Source organism: Armigeres subalbatus, chromosome 2 (genome assembly GCF_024139115.2).
Source record: "Armigeres subalbatus isolate Guangzhou_Male chromosome 2, GZ_Asu_2, whole genome shotgun sequence".
Classification (NCBI taxonomy): domain Eukaryota; kingdom Metazoa; phylum Arthropoda; class Insecta; order Diptera; family Culicidae; genus Armigeres; species Armigeres subalbatus.
The window spans coordinates 299,420,624-299,428,847 of NC_085140.1; positions in this window are offsets into that span (position 1 = coordinate 299,420,624).

Below are 8,224 nucleotides of genomic sequence, written 5' to 3' on the forward strand. Positions count from 1 at the left end.
AGTATTTTTAACAAAAAAGCCTAGTTTATTTGGCTTTTTGTGATTGGGTCTCATGTGGTTTCGGTCTTTTATAATTCGTGCCTTTATGCACTTTCGGCTTTTTGTAATGCGGCCTTTCGGAAAAGACCCATCTAATTTATTCCATGGAAAATTGAATAGTTTGTATTCTATTCAACACATTTCATTTTTTTTTTCAAAATTTTACAGCCAAAAAATAATACCAAATGGTTGTACATATTAAAAATGGCTCCACACTGATTATTACATCTCAAATTATTACCAATTGGAAAAAAGATTTTTTTTTGTAGATAGTGAACCGCTTTTTACTTTTCCGATTTTTTAATCGTCGTTTAAGTTGTATTACATTTGTTTTCAGTCATATGTTAATTTGCCTCGTTCTACTTACTATTAAACAACAAATGCATTAGGTGCTCAGAAATTTTTTATTTATGTTTTTTTTCCTTTTCTAAAACTTCAACTGACTCGCATACCAAGGTTCAAGAGGATGAAACAGAGTTTTTTTTTATGTTATTCAAAAGGATTATTGAGGTTTCTATGCAAGAATGCAACACACGGAAAACAGTGAAGAAATATGTAATGACAGATAAAATATTTCTAGTAATCCCTGTTTAATTTTACATTTACAATGAAAATTATTTTGAAAAATAAATGAACACATTTTGAATTTAACAACTGCTCCTTAGTAGGTACTTAGTTTATGTTTGACAGAGATGATATAATTTTCTCCGAAAGCCAACTAAATTGAACTTATTAAACCTGTTAAATCTGCTGAGAGATTGATGAAGCCGATGCTATGAATGTTTAAGCAAATAAAATTAGAAATTATTTATTGAAAATAGAAACTTAACTTAAATTAAAGGAGACACCGTAAGAAAAGATGCTTGATCAAAAACGGGAGTGGGGGAGAACTCATAAAATTTCAATCGGCCTTTTTAAGAACATGTATAAATTTTAACGAAGGATTTTAGTGCCGTGGCTAAATGTATAGGATATAGAATAATGGTTCGAGCTAGTGCACAAGCGTATCATGGTTTGAACCATTTTGAAATCAGTCGAAATTACCATTTCATTGGCAGGAAATGAACCTAACATAGTATGAATGGCATAGGTTTACTGGACGTGAACGACTGCATTTAACGCTTTATAAGGCAGTGGCAACTATATTACTTATTACTTACCACACACAAATTATATGTTTTTCTGTTTATTAACAAGAGCTCTACTTATTATTTCCCATGTCGTGGCTATATTTGCTATCTAGTAACACCACAGATGAATTTGAGCCATAAAAAAAATTAAATGTCAATTTAACAACAGTTTTTTACGAACAGATCGTAAGTTTCGAGTGAAAGAAGGATTTTTAGCTATAATTTGTTGAAAAACGACAAAGATATATTTTTACCGTTGGTATTAATTATTTTGAATCTCCTGTGTTAGATTATAGCGTGATTAGCGTGAAAAAGGCTTTGCCTTTTTGTATATTTGGTTTTTTGGATTTTTTACGAAATGGTGTTGGTGGCGGTCCCCTCTTGGGAAGAAAAGTGCAAAATTCTTTTTTTCACTTATAATCCGTTTTCCGACTAAAAAATTTACATTTCTCCTAGCGGGCGGTACCCCGTTTGGCATAATGCCGTTTGGCATAACGCCGTTTGGCATAATGGCCATTTGGCATAAGGGCCGTTTGGCATAATGGCCATTTGGCATAATATATATGCGGTGTCAAATTGAAGGCCATTTGGCATAGTGGCCATTTGGCATAAGGGCCGTTTGGCATAATTTGTATGCGGTGTCAAATTGAGGGCAGTTTGGCATAAAGACCATTTGGCATAATTTATATGCGGTTCCAAATTAATTGCCGTTTGCAACAATTCATATGCAATAAAGAAGGATAAATTACAGAAAAAGTGAATAAAAGTTTTTCTATCAAGGCTTTCAAGAAATGGTCAGTTTAAAAATTCCATTGAAATAAACAAAGAACTGCTCGCGTTTCAAAGAAGGGTAAATTATAGGAAATGAAAATGATAAGGTGTTAAAGTGAATAATCTTCAGCGGGATATACAGTGAACCCTTCAAGAGACGATGTTCTGACTCGATAACGAGTCATGGAAGCAAGTTATGCCATATTATAAAATATGTTATGGATTACTGCGATGGTTCCTTGAAAAACCCTAGCAGAAACATGTGAAACATGACATAGGTTACTGCAATTTATCTGTGACCAGATTTGGTCACAAACAAGTTGCTGCAACCATTTTTGCCTGACTTTTGTTGCTCGGGAAGCTTTTCAAGGATTTTATATTCCACTTCTCGATATTTCCATGAGCCGATGATCCCTTTATTATCGACTCATGGAGGTTTGACTGTCTCAACAATTTTATTGTGTACCGTTTCGTGATGCACGTGTTTGCCTGTTATAAGGCAAAATGTGTTATTTTGCCTTCTATAGCTGCTCGCATTTGCCCGGTATAAGGCCACATGCGTTATTTTGCTTTCTTTTGAATACTGAATTTGCTCGGGTATTGGCAGCAAATGATTCACTGCAAAATAATTCTAACTGCGGAATGATACAAAACGCAGAATGGAATATCAAGACTCGAAAAATATTTAAAGAGTCTTTAATAAACATAAAAAGAATAGAATATTGCGCAATGGTAATGATCGCGATGTGGTACATCAAGAAATGGATTACCGCGGAATGTGTACCGCAAATTGTCGTACAATTTTTAGAGTTTAAAGTCTATTTAGCATCATCGGAGTAATTCACCCCGATGATGCTAAGTAGATTCCTGGGCAATTAATTTGGAACAGTATGGAAATTATGCCAAACGGCCCTCAATTTGACACCGCATACAAATTATGCCAAATGGCTATTATGCCAAATGATCATTATGCCAAACGGTCTTCAATTTGACACCGCATACAAATTATGCCAAATGGCCATTATGCCGAACGGCCATTATGCCAAATGACCATTATGCCAAACGGCATTCTGCCAAACGGGGTACCGCCCTCCTAGCGTATTAAAAGCACTTTTAGAATAAAATATAATCATCCACGATTTTTTTTAAATTAGGAAATAAATTTTTATTTTAATCTTCAAATTTATATATCAGGATTTTTTCAAAAAATATCGGGAAATATGCGGGAATTTTAAAATGGAAGTTGTGGTCACCCTGAGATACGGTGCAACCCCTTACGGCAATTAGCAGTTCAATCACACTCATCCCTCTTCTCAAACACGTGCTTTCTGTTTTGGTTCACAGTATCGAAGCGTGTTTGTTTACCACCCGATGATTGCTACAACGGGCTACAAGTGCTACAACATCGAGTCTTGGAGCCTTGAATGGTAGTGCAGTCAGGCAGATCTCTCATCCTCAGTGATAATGGTGGTAAGGTACACTGGGGGTACAAAAGGGTACAAAAGGGGGTAAGTGTAAAAATCGACTCGAAAAATTGGAATTGTACATACTTTACAGTTTTTACCACATCATAGCATCATGCAATGTTACACTTTGATGCTCACACTAATACTATGTTGAAATTTGTGTAACACATACACTAACACGGTTAACGCTTAAACTGTAATTTTAGATTTCGCGAAAAATTGATATTTGCATTCATAAAATTAATTCTTATTTGCACCAATTGGTCTTTTTTCAAGTGAATTTATATCACAGGTGACCATTACAATACAATTAAACTAATCCCATTCAAGGTTTGTATTAGTTACTAGATAAAGATTGTCGCTTCGGTTCCCTTTTGTTTGCTGCTGTCCGAACATGTGTGTTACCAACGTCAAATCGTATGGATTTTCTCTTTGACATTTAGCTCTCCCTATCCTCGCCAGCAAAAGATGTTCCGACAGACGATGACACGATAATCTTTATCTGGTAACTAAAATATCTTTTGGACACCTTATAAAGATATTTTATACTTTTCATAAAGATACTGAAAGTCACTAATCAGTGCTGCTTATTGATACTTATGTCAAAGACAGGTAATCATAATGGTGTTTTGTCAGCAATTCGAAGGAGTTTTACTGTTTTACAAGTATTACCGCTTACGGTAGAGGACTTTTCGCCCCATAATTGGCAGGAGAGCCTCACCCACTACCGACAACGGCTTACGGTAGTAAATTGCTGCTGCCAGAGCGATGGCCATCAGTAGCACCCCATGGCACCAAAAGAATATCCAAAAACACTCCTGGAGACACCCAAATGGTGAAACTTAAAACTAATTGACCAGTGTTCTGGTGGATGGGTTGTCATGGATGTTATCGATGTGCGGGCATTCAGAGGTCCGAATATCAATTCTTAATCACTACCTTGTCAGTAAAGTCGATGATGGCTGTCAACTGTATTGAACGAAAGATCACAGCGAACGATGTGCCATAATATCCAGCGATTGTCGGCGAAGGAGTATTGCCTGAGTACCGCCAGAAGCTCGAAGAACGGATATGCAATCAACGTTAGCGACAACATCAACGATCTGGCGGGAGTCGATCCATGGAGCGGTGAGCACAACAGCACGATCTACTTCTATTCTGAATGATGCCTTATAATATGTTGAAAATTTCTATTTTGTTCAACCTTCATGACTTCACGAAGTGATCACTTAAAGCTTTTTTTAATTGATAAATTCAAAGCCACCTACAGAGTGCAAACACATGAGCAACAAGAAGCAACTTTATTGGGGGGGTGTATTGAAGGTTTTGAAGCTGTTTCTAGAACAAATTTAATACATTTCAATTCATGAGTTTACCGCCATAATAATCATCAGGCGATAAATACTTCCGCCTACCAACAAGTATTTGTTTACTTTGCTCGATAGGTAGACGGTTTGATAGTTCAATAGGTAGATTTGGCTTCACTTTGCGTAACTCTATAGAGTTATATATAATATACTATAATAGATAATATAATAGATAATATATTACGGTTAGTATATAATATACCATTATATATATAATAGACTGATCGGTACAAGGAAGCAAGAGCAGCCGAAAACGAACCCACCGCAGGGAAGAAGAAAGAATACAATAACAAGTGATTAGCGAGGCGCAGGAAAAAATGGCGAGAATGATATGTGGAGGTTTTATGAGTCTGTCAATGGCGTGCGAGGAAAAGACAGCGCCATCATGTGCACGACCAAGGGAATTTGCTGACAGATAAACCGAAGTGGTTGCCAGGTGAAGCAAACACTTGTCCCGTCAACTAATTCAAGAAAGGTTCAGTTCTTTTTTTAGAGTAGTTGATAATGATACTGACCATATAATGTAATCTGCATTTTGTACTAATTATAAGCATCATTGAGGCTATTACAGCCTGTTACGTATCATATAAAGCAAGTAAATACCGAGACATTGAAGGTGGAAGTGGTGGCATCGGTGAACAGAATAAATATTGAAGGACGATGGACAAGCTTTGGAGTCGCCTACACTAGATGAGGCGTTAAAAGCTATTAAAGAGCTTTAAAAACAATAAGGCTGCGGGGAAGCGGATTCAGGCCCTGACCGAACTTCTCAACCATGGCAGTGAGCAGCTTTATGTTCTGCACCAGTATTGGCGTCGAAAAATATGGGAAGACGAGGAAATGCCTGCTAGTGGTTGGATAGCCTCATTTGCCCTCTCTCAAGAAAAGTACATACTGGAGTGCGCCATTTAGCGAGGAATAACCTCCTTAATTCGGCGTACAAAATTGGCGTCCCGTATTATGTTCAACAGATTGAGACCGCTTGAAGAGTCATCTTCGTCGGCGAATAAGCAGGTTTTCGCGAGCCGATCAACGACGGATCAAATGTTTAAGAGTGAGCGTCTGGATACGTTTGCGTGCGTTTTGACAGTTTCCCCATGGCAAAACTGTCAAACGCACGTAAACGTACCCATTCTGCTCAGCTTTACCCTGAGACAAACTTCGATAAATTCCGGGAGTACAACTTGCAGACACATAGTTTGTTATTTATTTCAAGGCGGCGTACGATTCCAAAGGAACGGAAATGAATTGTGGCAAATTATGCTTGAACGTGGCTTTCCGGCGAAACTGGATACGGCTGATTCGTATAACGTTGACGGATTGAAACTGGCGGAGTCACGTTCACCGTCGACAGCGGATTAAAGAGCTGTGCAAAGAAGCGCACGACACGTAAAGATCGCATATGCTCCTGACGCAGGACGATATTGATATTATCGGGATAGATCGCCGTGCCGTGGAAGAGGCTTTGCTCCTTTATGTTGTTCGCATGCTCGATAACGCCTGCCTTGTGGGGAATGACGATGTTCTGCCCAAGATTGTTAGCTGGACAAAGTGACGACATTTGCCTTTTTTTGTTGAGGCGACATATATTTCGCCTATCTCTGCAGAGCATTGCCGAGTCGCGCTTCTGGATTTAGGATTTGATTAAGGGTCTGTCCTTATTTGAGAATTAAACTAAAAGTGACAGTCTGAAAATTAAAAATCACCCGCCATTAGAATGGTTGGTACTACTCAAGCACCTAATAATAAGACATCGATGCAAAAAGATGATTCGATATTCAGTCAGCAATCTCGGGATTTCACGAGCTGGGTTATTTGATAATTATTGAAATGTCACTTTTGAGTTTAATTTCGTTTAATTTTCCAAATGAGACAGACTCCTAACTTCCAAAAAACCGTTTCTGCAATAGGGTCGGACAACGCGGATCTTGTTGTGTTGTTCCTGACCACCCGGACCAGGTAGATACCCGGTGATTATATGCACGGTTTCAAGCGTGGTGACTCAAATTCACCACACGGTTTTCTTACCCTATTATCAAAAAGATTAAATCTAGCGTAATAATTTTCGTATAATGTTGAAATTAAAGTCACTGTTTAGCACAAGTAAGAAACGATCTACGAATGTTTCATCCCATGGGCATTGTGGTTCTCTGCAATTCGTGCCTTTGAAAATCACAAGAAAAGCATTGTGGTTTCCAAGATGCCATTGATTTGTGGTTTTGTTGTATAACCACCTTAAGGTGTTAGCACGATGATGTCCCTCCGAAGAGGTCGATGAACCATCACTTTGAGTTGGATGTACGCTTCCTGATGAGCGTGATGTGCCGACTGAAGTGGTAACTTGACACCGAGTCTCATACGATAAGAAGATAAAATAGGTTTTGACGTAACCATGTCTATATATCAATTTATCAACATATCAATCGATCTATAAATCCTTTCCACCAATTCTTCCGGTACCATTGAAACTTCTGAGTATTTAATTAAACTATTAAAATTTTAAGTTTTTTTACGTTTATGCATTCCTAATTCTATGCAGCGCGTTCAACTTAGGTAATTGCCTACTTTTAGGTATTATCAATTGTTGAACTGGGGTGCATGGATGGGGTGGCCTGCTTACTAGACAATGGTGTCCCTACTTCTCCGGAGGAGATGTTACAAAACTGGGTAGTAGTGTCGTTGATAGTTCCTTCTCTTCTTATATAGAGCGGAATAATTGGTTCATCTAAAATTATATTTGATTTTACTTGTTTACGTCAAGCGGTCAGTGTCTTGTATACAACCCCAAACATTTTTTAAGGAAAAATATTTGGATGAAAGTTTTGCACATGCTTACAAATATTTTTGACAAAGGTGTTCAATCTCGTGAATTTTAGTTTTTGTATTTGGTCATACTGATTTGAATGGTTATGCCACTATTAACATGCTGAAATCAATAATGTGATTGAATCCCAAAGAGAATGAACAAGTTCCCTACTTATCATCTCAGTATATTATATATATACGATATGTAGCATACTGCGTGATATTCCTCCTTAGTCGTGCGGTAAGACGCGCGGCTAGCAAGACCATGCTTGAGGGTGTCGATTCTCGTTGTCTAGGAAATTTTGGATTGGAAATTGTCTCGACTTCCCTGGGCATAAAAGTATCATCGTGCAGCCTCATGATATACAAATGCAAAAATGGTAACCTGGCTTAGAAAACCGCAGTTAATAACTGTGGAAGTGCTTAATGAACACTAAGCTGCGAGGCGGCTCTGTCCCAGTGTGGGGATGTAATGCCAATAAGAAGAAGAAGAAGCCATATCGCGAGAGACTTTTTTCGCAAGCTGTCATGATAGAGAACACTGGGAGTGCTATACCACATGATGTCTCTTTAGAAAGCTCCAAATGCGGGAGCACTGGTTTGATGATGCATTTCAACTTGTTTCGCGCCAGCCGTGCAGTGATTC